The sequence below is a fragment of the Hypomesus transpacificus genome, chromosome 23 (assembly GCF_021917145.1).
Source record: "Hypomesus transpacificus isolate Combined female chromosome 23, fHypTra1, whole genome shotgun sequence".
NCBI lineage: Eukaryota > Metazoa > Chordata > Actinopteri > Osmeriformes > Osmeridae > Hypomesus > Hypomesus transpacificus.
In genome coordinates this window covers 1,176,704-1,203,682 of record NC_061082.1, presented here as the reverse complement: position 1 = coordinate 1,203,682, position 26,979 = coordinate 1,176,704, and the positions used below count along the sequence as shown (strand labels likewise).

Sequence of the window (26,979 nt, the reverse complement as noted above, 5' to 3'; positions counted from 1 at the left end):
CGTGTGGTGTACACGCTCCTCAGGTGCTTGGTGCAGGGGAGAGGGGACGACACTGGTAGAGGGGACGACACTGGGAGCGCCACGTGAACGGGGTCTGGACCCACTGCTGGGCTGCTAGGGGAGGAACGTGCCATCAGGTCGCAGCCCTCAGTCTGGGAATTCCATTCTTCTTGCATAACCGCTGTGTATGGTTTCATAATCAGAGATTGTGACTTCCACACTGGGAGTGTGGTCACTATGGCTCTGGGAAGCGTGCTTCCTGCTGTGGGAGCGTGCTTCCTGCTGTGGGGGCGTGCTTCCTGCTGTGATAGCGCGCTTCCTGCTGTGATAGCGTGCTTCCTGCTGTGATAGCGTGCTTCCTGCTGTGATAGCGTGCTTCCTGCTGTGATAGCGCGCTTCCTGCTGTGAGAGCGTGCTTCCTGCTGTGATAGCGCGCTTCCTGCTGTGGGAGCGTGCTTCCTGCTGTGATAGCGCGCTTCCTGCTGTGGGGGCGTGCTTCCTGCTGTGGGAGCGCGCTTCCTGCTGTGATAGCGCGCTTCCTGCTGTGATAGCGTGCTTCCTGCTGTGATAGCGTGCTTCCTGCTGTGATAGCGTGCTTCCTGCTGTGATAGCGCGCTTCCTGCTGTGAGAGCGTGCTTCCTGCTGTGATAGCGCGCTTCCTGCTGTGGGAGCGTGCTTCCTGCTGTGGGAGCGTGCTTCCTGCTGTGGGAGCGCGCTTCCTGCTGTGAGAGCGTGCTTCCTGCTGTGATAGCGCGCTTCCTGCTGTGGGAGCGTGCTTCCTGCTGTGATAGCGCGCTTCCTGCTGTGGGAGCGCGCTTCCTGCTGTGATAGCGCGCTTCCTGCTGTGGGGGCGTGCTTCCTGCTGTGGGAGCGCGCTTCCTGCTGTGATAGCGCGCTTCCTGCTGTGGGAGCGCGCTTCCTGCTGTGATAGCGCGCTTCCTGCTGTGGGGGCGTGCTTCCTGCTGTGGGAGCGCGCTTCCTGCTGTGGGAGCGCGCTTCCTGCTGTGGGAGCGCGCTTCCTGCTGTGAGAGCGTGCTTCCTGCTGTGGGAGCGTGCTTCCTGCTGTGGGAGCGTGCTTCCTGCTGTGAGAGCGTGCTTCCTGCTGTGAGAGCGCGCTTCCTGCTGTGGATGACGAGCTTCCTGCTGTGGATGATGAGCTACAGGGAGGCGTGAGGTGTTCCCCTCTCCTGTAATCCAGGTTGCATGTTTTACTGCTTGTAGTTGTAGGTACACGAGACTGAAGATTGCACACCTCTTATCTGGCCTGGTTTTATGGCTTTCTAGAAGTGAGGAAGTTATTAAGTTGCCGTTTTTAAGTGTTGTGTTAACAATTTCTAGATAACATCCTTCAGCATGTTTGCAGTCTGTGAATGAGTCTGGATTCTTAGAAACCATGGTCACGAGCATGCCGTGTTGGAAGGTCGTTTCCTGTTCAAAGGTTGTTTCCTGTTGACAGTTCACAGAAGTCCCTCTTCCATAAAGTGCTAACATTGAACATTGGACAAATTGTTCAGTTAACATATCCACACCAAGGGTTGTTAGGCTGTTGTTTTCTTTCAAAATGATGTTTAGAGGACACCTGTCTCATCCACATCTGCAAACACACAAGTAGGATAGATTCTGATGTAGTTGTAGTGGTTTGTCACAACACATTTATGTGTTTGGTTGTGATGAGTGTTTTTTGTCTGCAGTTATGATGACAGGTTACTGTTTAGTTCCCTGTGAATACATCTGTATGTGTCAGGATTAGCTGGCCTGCAGGTCCTGCTCGTGGCTACACAGACGGCTTGCTAGCCCTCTCCCGCTTCCAGCTGTTCCTGAGACGCATCGTAGCGTCATTTGGATGTCACAGGCCCGGTGTGCTGATGTCACAGGCCCGGTGTGCTGATGTCACAGGCCCGGTGTGCTGATGTCACGGTGACGCAGGCCCCCTGTCATGTTTGTCTCTCTGCTTTGGTCTGTCTGTTCTGAACCCTTCAAAAGGTTGCAGGTTTAAATCCCCCCATGTTTCTTTGGATAAAAGCATCTGCTAAATGAATACATTATTCTTGTAGGCGTCTTGGCCGGAGGTGGTTCAATCAATGTTATCACACGGATGACGAGTAGCTTTGTGAGTCAGACGGGTGTACAGACAGATCCAAAATCCATGCCTCTGCAGAGAACCTGGATGAGACAGAAAAGTATATCCAGGTGTCTTGTCTGTGAATGTAGAACTTGTAGCGCTACCTTACTTCCGTCAACAGAGTGCTACTCTCCCTGGCCTGGTCATGGATGTCAGAGGTATGCTCCTCGTGAGACGAGTCCTCAAGCAGCCAAGGAATTCATCCAACCTGTGGACAACCGTTTAGACAGTAGTGCTGACACTTGTCCACGTCCAACTGTTTCCTGCTTCCAGAGCCCAGATCTGGGAGCACTGTAGAGCCTTTGTTCCTGTTATACTTGGGAGGTGATGGCTGGCTGGGTGACATGTAGCTTGGCGTTTTGTAACTGGTTTATAGCCCTGGCCAAAGGCTCGCTAAGTCCAACAAACACTCTCTCTCTCTCGTCAGAGCCAGGTCCCCCTCTCCTCTCTTCTCCTCTCTCTCTCTCTCGTCAGAGCCAGGTCCCCCTCTCTTCTCCCTCCGTGGGTAATTGCTGGCAGGCCCGACCGGGGAATCTTGCGTCAATAATTCGTCACGAGGGGCCACTCCCCTGGGTGGAACAGAGAGAGGCAGGTCTACGGAGGCCCAACCAGGCCAGCAGGGGCCCGACAGCCCCACACAGCAAGCCAGACACCAGCACGTTCATCCACACAAGACAAGCCTCCACTTTCAGAGCAAATGTCAGCTGTCCCACAGACACAGCAAGCTCTAGTAAGATAGCTTTCATGCTGGACTCTTTGTGGACGTAATATTTGAAGACACTTGTATTTCATGTTTAGCAAACAGGTTGTCTGATGTGAGAGTTGCATCTAGCACCAGTATTGGAAGTGTACACCTCAAGCAGAGTGCTGTCAGGTTGGGGGGAGTGGGGGGTTAGTTTTTGGGGGTTTGGAGGGGGGCTAAACAACAGACTGGTGCTTCACATAAACCCTTTAGAGTTATTTTCTAACTCTCTATCCATGGCAGATGGTTGTGAATTATTCATGTGAAGTTTGCAGGAAGTGCACGGCCAAGTGCAGATTTATCCCCAAGATTATTCCATATCAGAGAAGGGGGGAACATGATTCAGAGTCTTAGAGGAGGACTAATCTTCTTGCAAGAAACAGTAGAGTGTAAACAACATAACAAACAGCTCTCCTTCCCTAATCTTTTTCTTCAATATTAAGCACGGGGGATTGCGGTTTGTTATTACCTGTTTACAAGCTCCCTGACAAACTACAGGCTGATGCCACATTACAGGACAGAATAACTGGAACGTCTTTCACACTTTACAGTTCCCAAATCAAGATTGTAGTTTTTAAATTTGAATAATTGTTTTTAAACTAAATACTATAGGACAGAATATATTTACATTTAGTCATTTATCAGATGCTCTTATCCAGATTGATATATATATATACAGTGCCCTCCAAAAGTATTGGAACAGTGAGGCCAATTCCTTTATTTTTGCTGTAGACTGAAAACATTTGGGCTTGACATCAAACGATGAATGTGAAACCAGAGATCAACGTTTCAGCTTTTATTTCCAGGTATTTACATCAGGATCTGATGCACAAATTAGAAAATATCACCTTTTTGTTCAAACCCACCCATTTGTCACGTGAGCAAAAGTATTGGAACATATGACTGACAGGTGTGTTTTGTTGCCCAGGTGTGTCCTATTACATACATTATTCAATCAATAAATACCACTGAATGTCTACACTCAGGTTCAGATTGGGTAAGATAGGTTTTGTCTATGCAGACTGTATTCAGAGGTGAAAACAACATGAAAACCGGAGCGCTGTCTTTGGGTGAAAAACAAGCAATTGTGAGTCTTAGAGAAGATGGAAAATCAATCAGAGCCATTGCAGAAACATTGGCCATAGCCAGTACAACCATTTGGAATGTCCTGAAGAAGAAGAAAACTACTGGTGTACTAAGTAACAGACGTCGAACAGGTAGACCAAGGAAAACATCAGCAGTTGATGACAGAAACATTGTGAGAGCTGTAAAGAAAGACCCTAAAACAACTGTTAGTGAGATCAGCAACAACCTCCAGATGGCAGGAGTGAAGGTATCACTATCTACTGTTCGCAGAAGACTTCATGAACAAAAGTACAAGGGCTACACCAGAAGATGCAAACCACTCATTAGCAAGAAGAATAGGAAGGCCAGGCTGGAATTTGCCAAAAAGTACAGAGATGAACCTCAAAAATTCTGGGACAAAGTTTTATGGACTGATGAGACAAAGATTAACTTTTACCAAAGTGATGGAAAGGCTAAAGTTTGGAGAAAGAAAGGAACTGCTCATGATCCCAAACACACAAGCTCATCTGTGAAACACGGTGGAGGTAATGTCATGGCTTGGGCTTGCATGGCTTCTTCTAGGACGGGCTCATTAATCTTCATTGAGGATGTAACACATGATGGCAGCAGCAAAATGAACTCGGAAGTCTACAGAAACATTTTGTCTGCCAATTTAAGGAAAGATGCAACCAAACTGATTGGCAGAGCCTTCATCATGCAGCAAGATAACGACCCAAAACACACTGCCAAAACAACAAAGGAGTTCATCAGGGGCAAGAAATGGAAGGTATTAGACTGGCCAAGTCAATCTCCAGACTTAAACCCTATAGAGCATGCATTTTACCTGCTTAAGAGGAGACTGAAGGGAGGAACCCCACAAAACAAACAACAACTGAAAGAGGCTACAGTGAAAGCCTGGGAAAGCATCAAAAAGGAAGAATGCAAAAGTTTGGTGACGTCAATGGGTCACAGACTTGCTGCAGTTATTGAAAGCAAAGGATTTGCAACTAAATATTAAGTCTTATTCACTTAAATATGTTTTAAGTATATCTGTTCCAATACTTTTGCTCACATGACAAATGGGTGGATTCAAACAAAATGTGATATTTTCTTAGTTGTGCATCAGATCCTGATGTAAATACCTGGAAATAAAAGCTGAAACGTTGATCTCTGGTCTCACGTTCATTATTTGATGTCAAGCCCAAATGTTTTCAGTCTACAGCAAAAATAAAGGAATTCGCCTCACTGTTCCAATACTTTTGGAGGGCACTGTATATATATATCTATATGTATTTTGCATGTCAGTCTAAACTATCCGACATATCACATAGGCATCTCCATAACTGCTCTCCAACTCTGTTCTGTGTTATGTTAATGATCTGACCTTTCCTACTGACCCTGTTCTGCTGGGTCTGTCTCCCCTGATATCTGCCGGTGAGGAGGGCCTTCTGCTGGTGCTATCAGAAGCCCACAGCTCTGCATCATGTTGGACTGGCTAGTGTCTGGGACGGGCGACTGGAAAGTGAAGCGTAATCTTCAAAAGAGGGGCTTAACCTCCCCTGCCCCGCCCAGATGAGTCCTAGTCTGGAGGAGGGAGGATCTCAGGAACAGGGTCCCGGGTGTTAATTGATGTGTTTCAGACTCTGGCTTTTAAAGTTGGCTCAAGATGATTGAAGTCAAGCAGAGGAGGGCTTCTGCAAAGTCTTTTTTTGTATTGTTTAATACTCCAAACTGCATGGGGGACAGAAGTTCTACTTTTGTCTCAAACTTAGTTTGTCATCTGTTCCCTAGCAGACGAGTCTTACTGTACCGCTGGATTCAGTAGCTTCCCTTCATATCTGGAGTCGCTGCAGTTGAGCGTCACAGAAATGTTATTGTTCTCATTCAGTCACTGGAAATATTTCCACAATGGGTGGATGGATGTGGGGGCAGAGTGGGAACAGGCTAAACAAAACCTCAAGAGAACAATGGAAGAGACTGTGGAGAAATACGATTACTGCCTCTTCATTGTGATTTCTCCTACTGTTTTCCATAATATCTCAGTCGACTAATCTCATTTTCCAACGAAACGCTCATCAGATCATCCTTTTAGTCTTTTTGTTCTGAATGTATTGAGTGCTTTGGGCTGGGCTTTGCTAGAGGGGAAAGTTACCAACTAAATTGTAAGTGTGTTCAAATTCTTTGTGCTTTTGTGCCAAATTGCCTTTAAGATCCTCTAAATCATCGTCCTGTGTGTTGAGTGATGCCGATTCTTCTTGGTTATTTTCTTCTGTTACATAAAGAGGCTCCCTGACAGAGGACAGCGTCTCAGGAGGCAGACTGACATTCATTCACCAGGATACATGATTGCCTGAAATATCTGAATTTCTGTTTGTTTAACTTGATACTGTGTGCCAGGGAGGCTGTCTGTTGGGTGGTTTGAATCACTCCACATGTGTCTTAGCATCGTGGAAAGAACTTGGTAATTACAGCGCTGTGTGTTTTATAGCGCTGGCTGGCACGTCTGGAGGGAGGTGCCTACACACACGTCTGCTAGCCTGTTCCAACATGTGGAGAGCTCTCAGTATCTGTCTGGGGTCTGGCTCTACAGCCATACCTGCCTTCTGGAGACCTCTCACAGCCTACAGGTTCACATTTGGAAAGGCCAGCTGTCCGATCTGGCAACCACAACAGAGTTCATCAGAGGATGAATGGAGATTAGAGCGAGCTACGTCCTCCTGATTCCTCTGTCTCCGGCAAGCCTGGGGGCGGGCAGGGACGCGGGGCAGGCCTGGGGGCAGGCAGGGACACGGGCAGGCCTGGGAGCGGGCAGGGACGCAGGGCAGGCCTGGGGGCAGGCAGGGACGCGGGGCAGGCCTGGGGGCAGGCAGGGACACGGGCAGGCCTGGGGGCGGGCAGGGACGCAGGCAGGCCCGGGGGCAGGCAGGGACGCAGGCAGGCCTGGGGGCGGGCAGGGACGCAGGCAGGCCTGGGGGCGGGCAGGGACGCAGGCAGGCCTGGGGGCGGGCAGGGACGGAGGCAGGCCTGGGGGCGGGCAGGGACGCAGGCAGGCCTGGGGGCGGGCAGGGACGCAGGCAGGCCTGGGAGCGGGCAGGGACGCAGGCAGGCCTGGGGGCAGGCAGGGACGGAGGCAGGCCTGCGTCTGGCTGGCGAAGGACAGATAGGCAGAGACTCAGTCAGAACTAGGACAGGGACCCTGTTTGAAGTCAGATGGATTGTCCCAAGGCAGTAATTTCCTCTTCCGCTGGATGTTACAGCCTAAAACAAAACAAAAAACAAAGTTAGGCTGTTGCACAACCCCAGCAGACCTCCCTGGGTCTCCAGGGGCAGAATGAAGCTCTGAAACGGAGACCTTAACTCCTGGCGCTGCTGTGTACTGTGACCTTGCACACAAACATCCAGACCTTTTCATTCTCCCAGGATTGTAAGACGCAATCTGCGCTGTTTCGTTGCACCGGCGGTCGGAGTGGAGGTTTTAGGGTTAGAGTTGGCGTCCAGCGAACCTCAAACAGCCCGCTGCGAGAGAGGGAACACAGGGAGGGGGACTCTGGGCACCGGGGGGGCTCTGGGGACCGGGGGCTCTGGGCACCGGGGGGCTCTGTGACGTCAAAGCTGAGGAGTCCTGGTTTGACCAGGTGTGCATCTCCCTGCCAGTCGCTCTGGGAGGAGAGAGGGGAGGGGATCGCTCTGGGAGGAGAGAGGGGAGGGGATCGCTCTGGGAGGAGAGAGGGGAGGGGATCGCTCTGGGAGGAGAGAGGGGAGGGGATCGCTCTGGGAGGAGAGAGGGGAGGGGATCGCTCTGGGAGGAGAGAAGGGAGGAGATCGCTCTGGGAGGAGAGAGGGGTGAGTTGAGGTCTTGGACAAAACAAATTCCATGCAGGTGATCAAGGTAAATGAGAGAGATCGAGAGTTTGAAGTGGACAGAGATTTCAGTGGAGAAAATGTGAGCTCTAATCCAGCTACATCATCAACACTTGGAAGGGAAATGGTGAGAGCTGGCTACTGCTTACCTGTGTCTCAGTGATGGAACCATTTCCTACTGAGGCACAACTATAACACACACATGCACACGCGCAGACACACAGTGACATTAACAAAGGCTTTGGCACAAGATCCAATTCCAACACTGATTACACACTCATGGTTTCATCTCTAGCAAACTCTAATGACTTGGTGAATGTGAGGGTTTCTCATAAATGCTCCAGTGACCCCCTCTTGTGAGTGTGTGAGGTGTTTTTGTGCATGTGTACGGGACTGATCAACTCATTGTTGAGAACAGCTGGTGATAGTATAGCTGCTGTGACGCCCACACATTCCTGCGCTCCACCCTCCTGCGCTCCACCTTCCAACACACACACGTAAACACTGCTTTTCAGTGACCCAGCACAGCAGAGTAGAAAGATTTTGTAGCGCACCATGATGAAGTGAACATCAGCTGACCTGAGTGAGGAGGCAGTAGGTGTGTTGTCTGTCCAGGCAGTGTGTTCATACCTGCTTCCCAGCAGGGAGGAGAGACGGTGTTGATGAGCCCCCGATGCTCATTAGCGATCCAGCTCCACGCTGTGTGGCGTCTGATCAGACCTGGAAGCTGCCTTCAGATCAGGAGACGTTTAGCTCTGCTCACCGAGATGTAGCCCTGGCCTGGTGCAGAAACTTGGCGTGTCGGATAGCAACGAAGATAAACAGCTACGCTAACTCCACTACCACTCACGCAGTTGTTATCTCTATCAAATGCAACTTTCGTTTTCAACATATGCGCTAATGCTCTTGCGTAACCCGCCATTCTCACTTAGAACTGGAGTCCCAATTGTTACAGTAATAGTCTACAATAGACATTCTCAACCCAGTTTGATATGATCCACTGCCTATTATCCACTGCCTGTACAGCTAACCAGCAAGGGCGAAAATACCGCGTTTTGATATCACAGCCTGGAAACATAGCTAGCTACATTAGATGTTATCACCTTGGTCTGTGCCTGTGGCGTTTCTGCAGATGTCTTTTTGTAGTTTTAGTTTGCTAGCTATCTCCAGCTACTGGACTGATCTACTGTAGTGTCCGTAAACGTGCGCAGGTTTGTGACGTTTTGACGTTCACTTGACGTTTGTGATTGTGGTTAGCTAGTTAGCTACCGTTAGCTTAACTTTTGCCAACTTTGCGGTTAAGTTTAAATGTTATACAATCAGTTTAAATATCTGATCTCGCCAGTCTTTCTTGCAAGCGCTGCAGCTGTGTGTCAACAGCAGCGAATTGTGTTGTCCCAGGTAAAGAGCTGAAGGCCAGCAGAATGGGGTTGTCCCAGGTAAAGAGCCGAAGCGGCTCGCAATGGAAGCCTCTGAAATGCTCTGAGGAATATGGGAGCAGACCTGCTAGCCCTAATCTTCTGCAAGGCATTTATTGTTTTTTTTAGGCATGTTCTATAATAACAGCACATGGTTTTGAGTCGATGACGTACTTTTAGCGGTCCACAGCTGTGTCAGTGGGGGATATAGAGCGTTGGGCTGGACCTATGGTCTGCTAGGCCGTCATCCTCCACTTTAGCTTAATCCACTGCGTCAGATATGTCTCTATTCTCCCGGTTATTGTTGCTCTTTATCCGATTACCCCAACTCTCTACTAGTCTTGATATAAATATTAATCTGCGATGGACAGAGTGTAAACAAACGAACCGCTCGCTTGACCATCAGAGGAAATGCCTTTGTGGTCTGTCTCCAGTTGTTGCGTCGGTACGCGGAGAATGATCAGGACTGTTCTAGGAAAAAAATGCTTCTGGGAAAAGCAGGGCAGCTGACCAACACTGATAGCCTACTAGTTGCCCTACATGCATCTACTCTCACCTCGCAACGTCTGGTCAAGTCTGTTTATTCTCAATTCACCTTATTTTGTCAGCTTCTGTCAAAGTTAAACCCCCTTCTGCCGTCATCACTAAAGCCCCTAGGCCTATTGGCTTTCAAAGCTCGGGGGAATTGTTCGAGATTGACAATTTACTGAGACTGGAAAAATGAAGGAGGGGGAAAAAATAAAAACGAGAAAATCTACTCCCACACAGTTGTGATCGCATATTCATATTGTCTGCGATTGTTATCTGACTGTCCAAATACATCCCTTATCCCCCATTGGCCAATTAGCCTGTTGCTCATTATCGGAGGCGAAAACTCTTTTTCTGTTCAGGCATGTTTTGTGTTTTGGGAGAAGCAGCAAACGTAGGCAGAGTTGTTTCTGAGAACCACACAGCCCAGATATTCCCTCAAACTGTTCCTGGAATCTGCACACATTCGCATCTGAGACAAGCTTGCATGATCCATGGAACCGTTAGTTGACTTGTCTGAGTTGTGCTTTGATTAAAGTCATATTTTCCACCTACAGGCCTACTGCTGGGTCACACATGCAAGTGTAATGAGGCCAGAGAAGCTATCAGTGTTCAGAATACTACGCCTCAAGAAAAAACCTTGATTTTCTTTCTTCCCTATGCTCATTCATATCTCATGCCATTGGTCGAGAGGAAGCCAGTTGAATGAGAGAGTGGGTGTGAGATGGCTAATGCACATTAGCTGATAGCAAAATGAATGGACTGTTGAGGTAATTGTGCAAGCGAATGCCACGGTCCTGGGCTAAATAACTGAGTTAGAGGTAATGCTGTTGGAGGTTAATGAGAAATGCTGTTTGTTTATGAGGGGTGGTGTGTAAAGTAGTAGAATATGATATTAAATAGAAGGCCTGCTCATATTTTCCTTCTTTTATATCTATTCTCTCTTCATCCTTTCACTCTCTCCCTCGCTCTCACTCTCTCTCCTCCCTCTCTCTTTCTTTTCCTCTCTCTCTCTCTCTCTCTTACCACCGTATTGCCCACGCAAAGCTTTCTTTAGTCATTCTCTTGTTGTCTTGTCATTTTGATCAGGTCATTAGGGCATGCGTACCACGCATTCACACATCCGATGAAGCTTATATACAAGTACACACTTATATACAGGCACATAGCACACACACCATCAGTGCCCTTGCATACAGACACACACACACACACACATTGTGTAGGTGCAGCACAATCGTTTGTGTTACACCAACTTATCATGAGTCGTACTCTTAAACACATGTCATCCTTCACCGGTGGTTTGAAGCTGCTGGAGGAGCCAGTACCTGTCGCCCAGGACTCCTACCCTGTCAGCCCAGCTCCACACTGCCTACCTGCCAGGGGTATTTATAGACTGGCCTCAACCTCCCTCCCTCCCTCCCTCCCTCCCTCCCTTTATCTCTCTGTTACTCTCTCTCTCTTTCATTCTTTCTTTCCTCTCTCACACCACACAGGCATACACAGGACAGAGTGTAGTTCAGTACAAAGGGAGGATTGTTGTCCTCTCTCATTGATCCAGGCAGGGCAGGATCCCCCCAGTGCCCGCCTCTCTCCCCCCCTCCCTCCCTCCTCAGGCAGCCAGCTGTTTGACGGAGCATCTGTCTGACGGAGCATCTGTCTGCTCCACGCTGCACGCTCCCTCTGGGAGCTGCAGATAGGCCGCTGCTACCAGGCTGAAAGGGCCCTTGTGTCTGACCACGGCCAGTGCTGAGGGTGCCCACTGCTGGAGCTACCAGCTTGGCATCACCACACACACCACACACACACACACCACACACAGTCCCAGATGAGTCTGTGTCTGGAAGCTCTCTCGTTTTGGTTTTGATATCCAAGGGGCGGTATCAACGGGCGCAGACCGAAATGCCTCTGGACTCGGTTGTATTGAATTGGATGGATGCAACCAATCAGAGCAGAGAAAAGTAATCTTGGTTGTTTAAGAAGGTGCCTCAACGTTGCTCCTCTGTACGGTCATCTTATACCTGCCCCATATCAGGGTCATCTTATACCTGCCCCATATCAGGCTCATCTTGTACCTGCCATAGCTTGTACATGCCGTACCATATCAGATAGATGATTGATTGGCCCGGCACTTGTTATGCTAGAATGGGAGGGTGGCCCGGGCGGTCCAGGGCGGCCGGGGCCACCTGCCAGAGCAGGTACCCATTAGCTGGCACACTAGTCAGGTTCCCAGGGTAACCGTCCACATGGGTTTGACCTGAATTTATCATAAGGTACCTGTTGACATTTTTCATTTACTTAAAAAAAAATAAATAAAAATCCCCCTCCCTTCAAGCTCATTCTCAATTTGTGATGACACTGATCTCATTTTCAGCAGGGAACATTCCATCCCACAACATGCTTGTAGAATCAGGATTAGATGATGTACACTCCCCTCCCCCCTCCCACAGACACACACACACACACAGACAGACAGACAGTACAAGGACAAGGGGAGGTCATATTCCTGTTGCTGACCTGCATTTCCTGTGCCGTCATTCTCCTTCCTGTTTGAGGGGGATCAGGGTATGTGTGTTCTGATCATGGGAGGTCTTGGTACTACAGTCAGGGAGCTGTGAGGCGGTCGCTGTGCTTTAGTCTTAGTGGGAGTGTGTGTGCTGCTCGTGCAAGCCACAATGTGCATGTTTGTGTGACATTAGGCTGTTTAAAACCACTTGTGTTGTTGACTTTCCCTCGTTAAGTGACAGGGTCCATGTTTGGATTTCTCATCTAAAGGAGAGACCAGTGAATATACTGTTTTCTGTTTGTCCAACTGAAGAACCAAATGTCAGATCAGGCGACTGAAAGTGAAACACGGAAGAATGGAAGAAACGGTCTCCTCCTCTGGACTGAGCTCCTCTTATCGTCCTGATTCCAGAACAGCAGAGGGGTGACCCAGAGCAGAGGGGTGACCCGAAGCAGAGGGATGACCCGGAGCAGAGGGGTGACCCGGAGCAGAGGGGTGACCCAGAGCCAGGCTCTTCCAGGGAGACAGGAGAAGGTGACAGGAAGGTCTCACTGTTGCTCCTCCTGGCCTCCCTGCTCATTACCCAGGATGCTTTGTGTGAAGGGTCACAGTAAACAAACAAGGCTTTCTAACGCGCTGCAAGCGTTGGGGCCCAGAGCACGCAAGCAAGCATGCTGATTTGAATTGTAATTAGAGGGAGGATATTGGTGTAGGAAGTGAGCCAATGACATGAAGTGCTTCTGTCCTCCCCCCTTCTCTCTCTTCTTTTGATCTCTTTGTTTTCACACCCAGCCCAGCGCTCTTAGGAGAGGGTGTTCGTGATCGTGGCGGCTCCAGTGAAAGAGCCGTCACTTTCCATGACTGAGCGTCCAATGACGACCAGAGCTGGAGCAGAGTGCTAATGGTGTGACCGCTGAATGGCCCCCTGAACTCTGGGAATCCCAGGGTCATGACCCCGTACCCTGAGACCAGTGGCGTAACTATAGGGAGTGCAAGGAGTGCAGCTGCACTAGGGCCCGTGGCGAAAGGGGGCCCGTCCTCGATCTCACCGTAAAAGTGAGACAACCTGACCGGGCAACTTCAGGCAATCTGACCGGGCCCCTTGCACCGCTGTGATACCGCAAATTGAGGTTCACATATGATCCAGTCTTATCAATTCGCAAACATTTCTCAATTATGGTGTCAGTTATTCAGAATTATGAGCTATCACCTGCCCAATAAACATTTAAAAACAGTCAGTGTTAACAACAGCAAATAATTAATTTTTCCTCATTTGCCTTTTGCTGAATTAAACAAATGTCGTTTTTATTAAGTAATATTGCCCTCGAAAAATAGCAAGGATGTCTGGGTAATATTGTTGTCAAAGATTCCCGCCCACCCACACACGATTGTTCCCATCCAGTTGTTGGAATACCACAGACAGTTGTTGTTGGGATACTACAGTTGTGTTGCATTAGCGTTTTGAAGCGAATTAGGCTACCCCATGCCATGCCCTTTAACATAAAAGTGGCTCCAGAAAGCGGCAGGAACGAAAAGAGCAAGATGTAAGGGTGGCAAAGCTGTCAAAACTATCCTCATTTGGATTGTGGCGAAGCGTGTTGAAGAGGACGCTACGTCTGACCCCCAGCCCGGCAACAGCAATGAGTGTGAAACTCAGCCACCAGGGTAGGCTAATAATTACATAACGTTTACTGTCTGGTGTATGCAGTTGACATGGCTATTAAACGTCATAAAAATGCACATATAGGCCTAGGCTACCAGGCAGCGGCCAGGTTAGATATAGTAAACTATGTTCAGGATGTAGTCGGAAAATAGCTAAAGCTAGATAGACTAAATGTAAACTAGCATATCTAACGAACATAAAATCAAATATTCACCATCGAAGTGACAGTTTGTTTTTTAATAGTACCCAGATAGCACACATGACAGATCGAAACGTCATTCATAACGTCGGATAAGCGTTGGTAAATGATCAGATTTTCTTCTCATCTCTGTGCTCTATTTCAAACGTCGCAGATATGTCGGCTCATGACTGACTGTTCCATTATGCTCATTCCATGTTGTAGCAAGCATAATCTAGAGCCAGAGACTCGCGAGTCAGAGCCGTTCACTTTTGAAAACAGTCATCTATCTTCACATAGAAGGAGCAGTCGTTACCCTTAATTGTACATCATGAGTAGCCTAAATTTCCTTGCGCATCGCTAAACTGAAAACTCAATAATTTCGCCTGACGATAGGTTGGTAAGGGGCCCGTTGGTGAGATCTGCACTCGGGCCCGCCAAGTCCTTGTTACGCCGCTGCCTGAGACCCTGGAGCAGGGTTCTCATCCTCCAAGAGGTTGCTGGTTCAGACACCCCTGAACGTCCCTTTGGATCAAACCAAGTGCTCACATTACGTCACTGTTAATACAACTGATGCCTTTTGAACTCCGTAACAATCAGACTGAGCCCCCCGTCGTCAGCACTGCCCCCCCCCCCTCCCCCTTCACAGAGAGCGTGCAGCGTATCATTACACTCTGAGAGGACGGACGACAGGATGATTACAGGTTTGATGTCGTCTCCCAGCTCCTCCAGGCTCTGTGTTAACAACCTCATCTTATCATGAACACATCTCAGCCCCTGGCTGGTCACCTCTGTCCTGCTTGTCAGCACATCTCAGTGTGACGGCTTTAGCATTTCATTTTCCCAACTCTCTCTCTCTCTCTTTCATACATCTCTCTCTCCATCTCATACTACAGAGGGATAACTGTTCTCAATATTTTCACTGTAGCCTGAGTAGAAATGACACAAATACATTTGGTCATGTTGAAGTGTCACGTGATGTGTTCCAAACATTTCGGCCAATCAAGGGACAACCTGCAGTCAGATGAATCACATCTCCGTGACTTAATCACACTAAACTACACCAGCTGAAGTGAGACGGCACCAAACTCTCATTCACTTCTTCGGTTGACTAACATTCTCCACTTGGACCCTCTCTGGACTGGTGTCTCCTTGGAGTCAGGTCTGACTGGTGTCTCCTTGGTGTCTCAGGTCTGACTGGTGTCTCCTTGGTGTCTCAGGTCTGACTGGTGTCTCAGGTCTGACTGGTGTCTCCTTGGTGTCTCAGGTCTGACTGGTGTCTCCTTGGTGTCTCAGGTCTGACTGGTGTCTCCTTGGTGTCAGGTCTGACTGGTGTCTCCTTGGTGTCTCAGGTCTGACTGGTGTCTCCTTGGTGTCTCAGGTCTGACTGGTGTGTCCTTGGTGTCAGGACTGACTGGTGTCTCCTTGGTGTCTCAGGTCTGACTGGTGTCTCCTTGGTGTCTCAGGTCTGACTGGTGTCTCAGGTCTGACTGGTGTCTCAGGTCTGACTGGTGTCTCCTTGGTGTCTCAGGTCTGACTGGTGTCTCCTTGGAGTCTCAGGTCTGACTGGTGTCTCCTTGGAGTCTCAGGTCTGACTGGTGTCTCCTTGGAGTCTCAGGTCTGACTGGTGTCTCCTTGGAGTCTCAGGTCTGACTGGTGTCTCCTTGGTGTCTCAGGTCTGACTGGTGTCTCCTTGGTGTCTCAGGTCTGACTGGTGTCTCCTTGGTGTCTCAGGTCTGACTGGTGTCTCCTTGGTGTCTCAGGTCTGACTGGTGTCTCCTTGGTGTCTCAGGTCTGACTGGTGGGTTGGACTGGGTCCCTGCGCTGGATCAGGATGGCTGAGCAGCTTGTTGACATCAGATGGCAAGGGAACTCTGCACCAACACATTAGGCTCAAGCAGAAAGCCTGCCAAGCCTGCATTGGGCACGCACAGAGCAGCAAAACAAACAGCCCTAAAGCAGGGCTTCTCCACCCCCTGTCCCCCCCCCCCCCTCCCCAGGCTGACGAGGAGAACCACCCCATGGATTAACACATTAAACGGGAATTTGCAAAACTTCGGAGGACAAGAGGAAAGAAATAGTTATGTTTTTCTCCGTAAATCAGAAGGTGAAAGTCGACCGAAGTTCGTTATGTACATTTTCCATCATGAGAGTGAAACACACACACGTACGAACGCACGTAGGGCAGATAATTATAATCATAATAACGCAATTCACTCAGCATCAGATGGAAGGTAATCCTCTGCAAACCCTCTAAAACCTGAGTGAACGAGCGTTATTACAGATAATCCTCTTTTTGGTTACATGACATCATCACTGTGCGACTGTCCGCTCCCAGCTGTCCAACACACATCACTCATTGATCCCAGTTCTTGCTCATGTTATTGTCTCTGTTTCCTTATCTGCGAGTCTCAGTGAGCAGTCTGTGGCAGATGCCTATCCGACCTCCCTCACACACCCTCCTGCAACAGAACGGAACTCACCATGTCTGTGCCTATCAAATCCACACACCCACACCCAAAACTGCCCTCACCCCTTTCCCCTGATTAGCCTCTCAGCACCTTGAGAGAAGGCCCTCTCCTTTTTCACCCCTCTGGCAGGCCTCGCCTGCCCAGCACGGCTGGGGCTGAAGTTAACCGCATCGGGGGGATAAAGAGGCTGTCTGGGAAGGTACAGTATTGACGTCAGACAGACCCACATGTGGGGAATTCTTGGATAATTACCGGGAATGTGCTGGCTTGGTGTAAATGCTGTTGCTCACTGGGCGCGTTCCAGAGGCAGTGTTTTGTTTTGTCAGTTTGGATCTCCTCCATCTCAACCATCCCTCCCATTCCTCCTCGTCCGCTCCTCACTCAACATTTTTGCATGGTAGTTTGGATTCAGCAAGACCCAAACCCTCCTTTTTTGTCTGCACACACACATAAAGACACTAGAACAACTCCCTCTCACTTTCAAACTGGCCTGTGAAAACAGAGTAGAGGAAGTTGTGCAAGAACAGATTCCTGCTCACAACCTCCACCCCCCTGGACTAGCCTGTCTGTGGGGCTTCAGGTTCAGTCACCTCCACCCCCCTGGACCAGCCTGTCTGTGGGGCTTCAGGTTCAGTCACCTCCACCCCCCTGGACTAGCCTGTCTGTGGGGCTTCAGGTTCAGTCACCTCCACCCCCCTGGACTAGCCTGTCTGTGGGGCTTCAGGTTCAGTCACCTCCACCCCCCTGGACTAGCCTGTCTGTGGGGCTTCAGGTTCAGTCACCTCCACCCCCCTGGACCAGCCGGTCTGTGGGGCTTCAGGTTCAGTCACCTCCACCCCCCTGGACCAGCCTGTCTGTGGGGCTTCAGGTTCAGTCACCTCCACCCCCCTTGGACCAGCCTGTCTGTGGGGCTTCAGGTTCAGTCACCTCCACCCCCCTGGACCAGCCTGTCTGTGGGGCTTCAGGTTCAGGTCAGACAGCTCTGGGGTGTTACAGCTGTCATGAATCACTGAAACATAGTTACAGTCTTCACAAACCCCGACTGGAAGAAGGGTTTGTTTGTGGACATTACCTTCATTAAAAGGTTTTGTTCTGTAATAATACAGTAAAACCTAAGTGACTTTGTGATGTTGTGAAGCAGTGTGGCGGTGATCTGGGTCGCAGTGATGGATCCTCACCCAGCAGGGTCCCTATAGGCCCCACCCCTGTCCTGTCCTCTAGAAACCACCAACTCTGCTGGCTGTGAAGGGTGGATCTCCAAAAGAAGTCATCACCTAGCCTGGGTAAGGAACAGGGCTTGTTTAGCCTGGGTAAGGAACAGGGCTTGTTTAGCCTTGGTAAGGATCAGGGCTTGTTTAGCCTGGGTAAGGAACAGGGCTTGTTTAGCCTGGGTAAGGAACAGGGCTTGTTTAGCCTGGGTAAGGAACAGGGCTTGTTTAGCCTTGGTAAGGATCAGGGGTTGTTTAGTCTGGGTAAAGATCTTGCGATTCCTTGCGTGTGGATTCCTGTTCCCCTTGCTCACCCCCAGAACCCCTGAAGCTGTGGGTCACTTTGACGCCCCCCCCCCCCCCCCCCTTATCCTCAAACCAACACACACACACACTCTTTTAGTTATAATTATAAACACAGCTCCAACCAGAGGAGGTCATCCAAGTATTATCAGTGCTTACATCAGTGCTGCATCCTCTACATATTTTGTAGTGTCCTCATCTCCCCTCCCCTCCCCTCAGAAGATCTCTGGCAGCCAGCTGTTCAGGTTGTTTTCCTTCCGTCCCCTGGGAGAACCAGTGTTCTGGACACTCCAGTCCTGCTCTCTGTGCAGCACAGCTCAGGGTTGGAGCGGAGCATTCTCTCACAATGTCGTTAGACCTGTTGACTTGGACTGCCTTTGTTAAGATGTAGCTTTAAGGCATGTTTTCTCCCAAGAAGGGTTTGTGAGTCTGTCTACTGGCTTGTGTGTGTGTGTGTGTGTGTGTGTGTGTGTGTGTGTGTGTGTGTGTGTGTGCAGCCCTCCAGCCGGGCTAGTGGACTGGCAGCTTACAAATGGAACTACTGAAACGGAGAAAGGTGGATTTCTAGGAATGCTGTTTCTAATTACGTTTCTACTGAATTTCTACCTTTCTGTAAACTTCTGTAAACTGGAGATGCAGTTTCACTTCTGGTAACATGGTGCAAAATACAGTTTCAGAGTTATCTGTTAACGGTGAGAATTTGCGTGTTTGAGCCGAGCAGACCCGAGCAACCTGAAGCAGGTGATTGTGTGGGGTGTTTGTCAGGCAGCAGAACAGTGTTCACCTTGGAAATGGAGGTGATGAGTCACACTTCCTGTGTGTTACAAAGAGGTGAACTTAACTAATGACATGATTCACTCCACAAACATTAATACACACGCGCACACACACACACAGCTTCTGACGTATACAGGCACACAAACAGATCTCTGACTGCACATGCATTCATTCAGTTCATTCAGAATTCTGTCTGCCTTCTAAAGGTCAAAGGTAGCTCAGGAACACACTGTAAACAGGCTCAGTAAAGCCAGTAATGTGACTTGTTATATTTTCCCCTCATGCATGACATTTGTGTGTGGACGTGTTTTTTAAAGAATCTGCTCCTGGATGCTCGTGTGCGTCCGTGTGTGTGGTTGTTGCTTTGTTAAAAACAACGCAGTACCGAAGGTGTTGTGTCAGAAATCCCCCGGCAGGATGGCTCTTGTCAGGATATCACACCTGAGCTGGTGCTACGCTCGTGAAGTTGGACTTCATCCTGAGGGAACAGGGATGTTTACTGTCGCTTCTGATCCTCTAACGCTTCCAAACAAGATATATTCTCGGTGTGTTTATCCCCTTTCTGCTTGTGGCCTGTGGCACTGTGTGGTCTCTTGTGTGGCTGTGCTGTGGTGGTCTAGCGAGGGGAACCATGTTCAGCTGACACAAAAATACAGACCCTCACAGCAGTCCATCTCTCCAGGAGACACCACCCACCCTGTCCAGGAGACACTAACCACCCTGTCCAGGAGACACCACCCACCCTGTCCAGGAGACACCAACCACCCTGTCCAGGAGACACCACCCACCCTGTCCAGGAGACACCAACCACCCTGTCCAGGAGACACCACCCACCCTGTCCAGGAGACACCACCCACCCTGTCCAGGAGACACCAACCACCCTGTCCAGGAGACACCACCCACCCTGTCCAGGAGACACCAACCACCCTGTCCAGGAGACACTAACCACCCTGTCCAGGAGACACCACCCACCCTGTCCAGGAGACACCAACCACCCTGTCCAGGAGACACCACCCACCCTGTCCAGGAGACACCAACCACCCTGTCCAGGAGACACCACCCACCCTGTCCAGGAGACACCAACCACCCTGTCCAGGAGACACTAACCACCCTGTCCAGGAGACACACCCTGTCCAGGAGACACTAACCACCCTGTCCAGGAGACACCACCCACCCTGTCCAGGAGACACCAACCACCCTGTCCAGGAGACACCAACCACCCTGTCCAGGAGACACCACCCACCCTGTCCAGGAGACACTAACCACCCTGTCCAGGAGACACCAACCACCCTGTCCAGGAGACACAACCCACCCTGTCCAGGAGACACCACCCACCCTGTCCAGGAGACACCAACCACCCTGTCCAGGAGACACCACCCACCCTGTCCAGGAGACACCACCCACCCTGTCCAGGAGACACTAACCACCCTGTCCAGGAGACACCAACCACCCTGTCCAGGAGACACCAACCACCCTGTCCAGGAGACACCACCCACCCTGTCCAGGAGACACCAACCACCCTGTCCAGGAGACACCAACCACCCTGTCCAGGAGACACCACCCACCCTGTCCAGGAGACACTAACCACCCTGTCCAGGAGACATCAACCACCCTGTCCAGGAGACACCAACCACCCTGTCCAGGAGACACCACCCACCCTGTCCAGGAGACACCAACCACCCTGTCCAGGAGACACCACCCACCCTGTCCAGGAGACACCAACCACCCTGTCCAGGAGACACCACCCACCCTGTCCAGGAGACACCAACCACCCTGTCCAGGAGACACCACCCACCCTGTCCAGGAGACACTAACCACCCTGTCCAGGAGACACCAACCACCCTGTCCAGGAGACACAACCCACCCTGTCCAGGAGACACCACCCACCCTGTCCAGGAGACACCAACCACCCTGTCCAGGAGACACCAACCACCCTGTCCAGGAGACACCACCCACCCTGTCCAGGAGACACTAACCACCCTGTCCAGGAGACATCAACCACCCTGTCCAGGAGACACCAACCACCCTGTCCAGGAGACACCAACCACCCTGTCCAGGAGACACCACCCACCCTGTCCAGGAGACACCAACCACCCTGTCCAGGAGACACCAACCACCCTGTCCAGGAGACACTAACCACCCTGTCCAGGAGACACCACCCACCCTGTCCAGGAGACACCAACCACCCTGTCCAGGAGACACCACCCACCCTGTCCAGGAGACACCACCCACCCTGTCCAGGAGACACCACCCACCCTGTCCAGGAGACACTAACCACCCTGTCCAGGAGACACCAACCACCCTGTCCAGGAGACACCACCCACCCTGTCCAGGAGACACCAACCACCCTGTCCAGGAGACACCACCCACCCTGTCCAGGAGACACTAACCACCCTGTCCAGGAGACACAACCCACCCTGTCCAGGAGACACAACCCACCCTGTCCAGGAGACACCAACCACCCTGTCCAGGAGACACCACCCACCCTGTCCAGGAGACACCAACCACCCTGTCCAGGAGACACTAACCACCCTGTCCAGGAGAAACCAACCACCCTGTCCAGGAGACACCACCCACCCTGTCCAGGAGACACCACCCACCCTGTCCAGGAGACACTAACCACCCTGTCCAGGAGACACCAACCACCCTGTCCAGGAGACACCAACCACCCTGTCCAGGAGACACCACCCACCCTGTCCAGGAGACACCAACCACCCTGTCCAGGAGACACCACCCACCCTGTCCAGGAGACACCAACCACCCTGTCCAGGAGACACCAACCACCCTGTCCAGGAGACACCACCCACCCTGTCCAGGAGACACCACCCACCCTGTCCAGGAGACACCAACCACCCTGTCCAGGAGACACCACCCACCCTGTCCAGGAGACACCAACCACCCTGTCCAGGAGACACCACTCACCCTGTCCAGGAGACACCAACCACCCTGTCCAGGAGACACTAACCACCCTGTCCAGGAGACACCACCCACCCTGTCCAGGAGACACCAACCACCCTGTCCAGGAGACACCACCCACCCTGTCCAGGAGACACCACCCACCCTGTCCAGGAGACACCAACCACCCTGTCCAGGAGACACCACCCACCCTGTCCAGGAGACACTAACCACCCTGTCCAGGAGACACCAACCACCCTGTCCAGGAGACACAACCCACCCTGTCCAGGAGACACCACCTACCCTGTCCAGGAGACACCAACCACCCTGTCCAGGAGACACCACCCACCCTGTCCAGGAGACACTAACCACCCTGTCCAGGAGACACCAACCACCCTGTCCAGGAGACACAACCCACCCTGTCCAGGAGACACCAACCACCCTGTCCAGGAGACACCACCCACCCTGTCCAGGAGACACCAACCACCCCTGTCCAGATGGTCAGATGAGGAGGTGTTACCTCAGCTGCTGCTGGAACGCAAACTAGTTCTCATTTTTTTATTTTAGTGACGGCATTTAATTGTTGACGTTATCCCTTTACCAAGAATTTTCAGAAAGCCCACCACAAATGTCATAAACAGATTAGACCGTTCTGGAGGAAAATAAAATGTTAAAATCTAATCTTAATCCAGCTCTGGTACTGGTACTGGCTTCCAGTGTCCTCTCTCTGCTAGGAGTCGTACCAGTTGTTGATCCACTCTTCCTGGTGACCCTGACATGTGCTTCATCTAATCAACACATTCCAGAGCTCTCCCCCTCTCCGCTCTGGTCTTCTGCACGCCTTATCCCTGGATACCCACTCTGGACCTCATCCTCTCTGGACCTCATCCTCTCTGGACCTCATCCTCTCTGATGGATGATTCCTGGAGTTACGGGCCAAGCCAAGTCTGCCATTCGGCTCGTCATCAACATGCCCGTTCTGGTTGGTTTGTCAAACCACAGTTTCCAAAATCAATGAGTGTTTCCTCTCTGTGTCACGCACACCGACCAGAACTGGCATGTTACCGGTGGATTGTAAAAGGGTTGTGTAATGCTGCTGGAAAACGAGATGGTATCGGCAAGACGGTATAAGGCAGTAACTAAGTAAAGGTGGAAATATATAGATTTATATTTGACTAAATTAGGTTTGGTAAGTTGTCAAGGAAACATGTAGGTCATTAATGACATTTGCGGCAGCAGAGTACAGCCGGGCCTGGGCCCTGTATGAGAACTGGAGCCACTAAGCTGGTGGAATTGCCACGTTGGCACCACGTTCTGGTCGGTGCAGGAAAGCTGGAAGGGTTGCAGTTCTGTCTTCAGACGCCGGCTGGCATCTTTGGCATGTCCTCAGCGTGGAGGTGGTGCCTGGAGGCTGGCTCGGGCTGCCAGGAGGGCAGGCCGGGGGCTGGTCCGAGGGGCCGGATGTAGGCTGGAGGTTTTGGCAGAGCAGAACTCCAGAGTCCTCTGGGGTGGAGGTGAGGAGGTGTGGAGGTGTGAAGGTGAGGAGGTGAGGAGGTGTGGGGGTGAGGAGGTGTGGTGGTGTGGAGGTGTGGAGGTGTGGTGGTGTGGAGGTGTGGAGGTGAGGAGGTGAGGAGGTGTGGAGGTGTGGAGGTGTGGAGGTGTGGTGGTGTGGTGGTGTGGAGGTGAGGAGGTGAGGAGGTGTGGAGGTGTGGTGGTGTGGAGGTGTGGAGGAGGCAGGGGAGAGGCAGGGGAGAGGGAGGGAACTGCTTGGCACCTTTGTGGTCTAGCAGGTGTGAGGTTGGACCACTGGAGTGTGTGTGTGTTCGTTTGCGGTTGCATGTCAATGTTTAATGAGTGTATGGTAGAAGGGGGTGTGGTGTGGTCCTGGCCTGGGCTACCTTCACCACCATGTGGTGCATATGGATGGATATCCACATGTATGTCTGTTCACACCCAGACAAGCGCTGCACCATATGCTCCAGTCACATGCACTGGGACACTTGGGAGCACATTGCCTGTGGGTGTGTTGTCTGGTGAGAGGGCGCATACAAGAAATACATCAGATGTTGTTTCTTTCCTCTTGTCAACCCCTCAGTTTCATATCAAGTTGACTCTGTCGGATGTGTTGTGCTGCAGACACCAGCAAGGTCCATACAAACACAATGAGATGCATTAGTATTCAGAAGAGAAGTCATAGTTATTCATTACAAGTGGTAATTAATGAGAATAAAAAGAATCTAGCAGACACATTCATCTCAAGCAACTTGGGAGTCCGGTGTCTGAGCGGTTAGGGAATCGGGCTAGTATTCAGAAGGTTGCCGGTTCGATTTCCGGCCGTGACAAATTACATTGTGTCCTTGGGCAAGGCACTTCACCCGACTTGCCTTGGGGGAATGTCCCTGTACTTACTGTAAGTCGCTCTAGATAAGAGCGTCTGCTAAATGACAATGTCAATGTAACCTGCAACCACTGAGAAAGAACCCAACTGGTAGCGTGCTTGTACGGTCCTGAACTACATGACTACAACCAGGGCTAGCCATTCTCACACTAACACTTTCCCGAGGTTTGACCACAGCTAGAGATTAATTATTAAGATATTTTATCCATCATAGTCTTGCACAAACTCTTATTTTAAAGACATGTCTTCTAACTTGGGGTATGGGCATTGCTCAGTTTGTGCCTTCAGATCGATGGGTCTCGGGTTCAAATCCCCCCTGTTGTTCTGCTCAAAAGCACAACGCCATGCTGGGCTCTGCCCCCTGCTTGAGCAATAACGGACATGCTGTGAAATTAGTTAGTGATAATACTGCACACACACACACACACAACTCAAGTCTCTGGTCTGGGGTAAGATCAGAAAGTGCTTAACTATCAAGACTACCAGTGTGGAAAACCAAAGGGATCCTGTTGCAGGAGGATTGTGGATCATTTCTCAAATATCTCTCTGTTAGTGTAACGTGTGTGTGTGTGTGTGTGTGTGTGTGTGTGTGCGCTCCAGTAAACGGTGTGTGAGTGCTTCTTTGTCCGGTGCCTGATAAGAGGTTCTCTCTTCAAGGCGTGTCTTTGTGCTGTGAGCCTCTTCACACATCACCCAGTCTCAGCTCACTGCTGGGTCTCTCTCTCTCTCTCTCTCTCTCTCTCTCTCTCTCTCTCTCCACCAAGAGACAGACGGGTCCTCCTCCGGCCCATCAGGCTCTGGTGTCATCTTTCTGCCATCTGCCACCTCCCTCTCTCCATCTCTCTCTCTCCATCCTTCTCTTTCCCCCCCCCTCTCTGCCACCTCCAACCCTCCATCTCTTTCTCTCCCTCTTTCTCCCCCCATATCCCACCACTACCCTCCCTTCATTCCTTCTGTCTCTCTCTGTGTCTATCTCTCTCTGTCTTGCTGCTAGTATCAGAACATTTCACTAACTGAGGGTTTGAGGGCCAAGGGGTGTGTGTGTCACCTGTACCTGGTGTGCTTTCTTTTGTGTGTGTGCTTGGTGATGCGGCACTATATGCGGTATATATATGTATATATATATATATATGCACGCACACACACATTTTCTGAAGAAGAGATTGTTTCATGTGTTTTCATAATCTTAGTGCAGCTGTCTGTTCAGACAGGCTGCGTGTGTGTGTGTGTGTGTTTGTGTGTGAGATGAATGTTTCTCTCCCTGCTCTCTGTCATGTATTAATCATGACCACAGTCTGGATAAGCTGAAAATAGCGCTGGGCACCCCAGAAAGGTGTGTGTGTGTTTGTGTTTGTATGTGTGTGTTTGTGTCATGCACTTGCTCATGTGTGACTGGCGCACATGCCCCTCCCCTCCCCTGGAGAGACTGATACTGCTGCGTCTCTCCTCTCACTTTGCCCTCCCTCCCTCCCTCCCTCCCTCCCTCCCTCCTTATGGTTGCCAGGTTTTTTGACAGGCAAGTAAAGACTGGAGCCATGGCACGCTCCAGAAGAAGAGGAAGGGAGAGAGAGTGTGCGTGTGTGCGTCCTACCCTCTCCTCCTCTTGTCTATTTATAGAGTGGTAAAGCTGCTGCAAAAGCCTTTTCATGTTCCCACTATAATTATGATTGTGTGTGTGTTCTAGTGTGCAGACATGACATGCAACATGGACTTTGTTTGCTGAAGCAATGGCAGAATATGCACTGTATCTGCCTGTGCCCAATCCAGACCTCTGCCTGTGCCCAATATTTTGACCTCTCTCTCTCTCCCCCCCCCTGCCAACAGTGAACCAATCATGTTTCAGTCATAGCAGAAACAGCTCTGATAGTACCTGGTACCAGCAGACTGTCAGCAGCTTCTGTCTACCTCTCCTTCTTTCTTCTCTTTCACTCAACAGTATTCTTCAGTTTCCTCTCTGCTCCGGCCCTGACATCACCTCTCCTCCTCCACCCCCCTCTCCTCCTCCACTCCCCCTCTCCTCCTCCACCCCCCTCTCCTCCTCCACCCCCCTCTCCTCCACCCCCCCTCTCCTCCTCCACCCCCCTCTCCTCCTCCACCCCCCCTCTCCTCCTCCACCCCCCTCTCCTCCTCCACCCCCCTCTCCTCCACCCCCGTCTCCTCCTCCACCCCCCTCTCCTCCTCCACCCCCCTCTCCTCCTCCACCCCCTCTCCTCCTCCACCCCCTCCTCCTCCACCCCTCTCCTCCTCCACCCCCCTCTCCTCCTCCACCCCTCTCCTCCTCCACCCCTCTCCTCCTCCACCCCCCTCTCCTCCTCCACCCCTCTCCTCCTCCACCCTCTCCTCTATCTCTCCTGTCCTTGGAAGATGGAGTGAGGGTCAGTTAGTGTGTAGGTTGCTCTGCGTGGTTAAGCCAGCGTGCTGCAGAGCGTGTTTGAGACAGCTTGTTCCCCCTCTCTGCCCCCTCCAGGTGGGCTGGGCCGGACAGAACAGACCCTGGACCTCCTCAAACCATCTGGACTCAACCTCATCCAGTCTGGTAGGAGCATGGCCTCTTTCCACCTCTCACCGGGGTCTCTCTCTCTGTGTCTGTGTGTGTGTCTGTGTGTGTGGTTACTTGGTCTGCTCTGTGTGTGTGGTTACTTGGTCTGCTCTGTGTGTGTGGTTACTTGGTATGTGTTTGTTGTGGGCCTCCAGAGCATGTGTGTCGCTGCTGGATTGCCTAGCAACGTGGAGGGATGGCTCTGGGATCACACACACCACCCCACACACACCACCCCACACACACCACCCCACACACACCAATATACACCCACAGACACACACACACATACATTACACGTGTTT

General features: G+C 51.1%; 1 long non-coding RNA gene across 1 annotated transcript in view; it reads left to right on the top strand.

Moving 5' to 3' along the window:
- LOC124485663 overlaps positions 1 to 26,942 on the top strand; it is a 34,624-nt gene extending 7,682 nt beyond the window's left edge. The window contains exon 3 of the long non-coding RNA XR_006958081.1: positions 26,603 to 26,942. This is a non-coding gene — a long non-coding RNA (uncharacterized LOC124485663). The remainder of the gene's footprint in view (positions 1 to 26,602) is intronic.
- Positions 26,943 to 26,979: the final 37 nt, after the last annotated feature.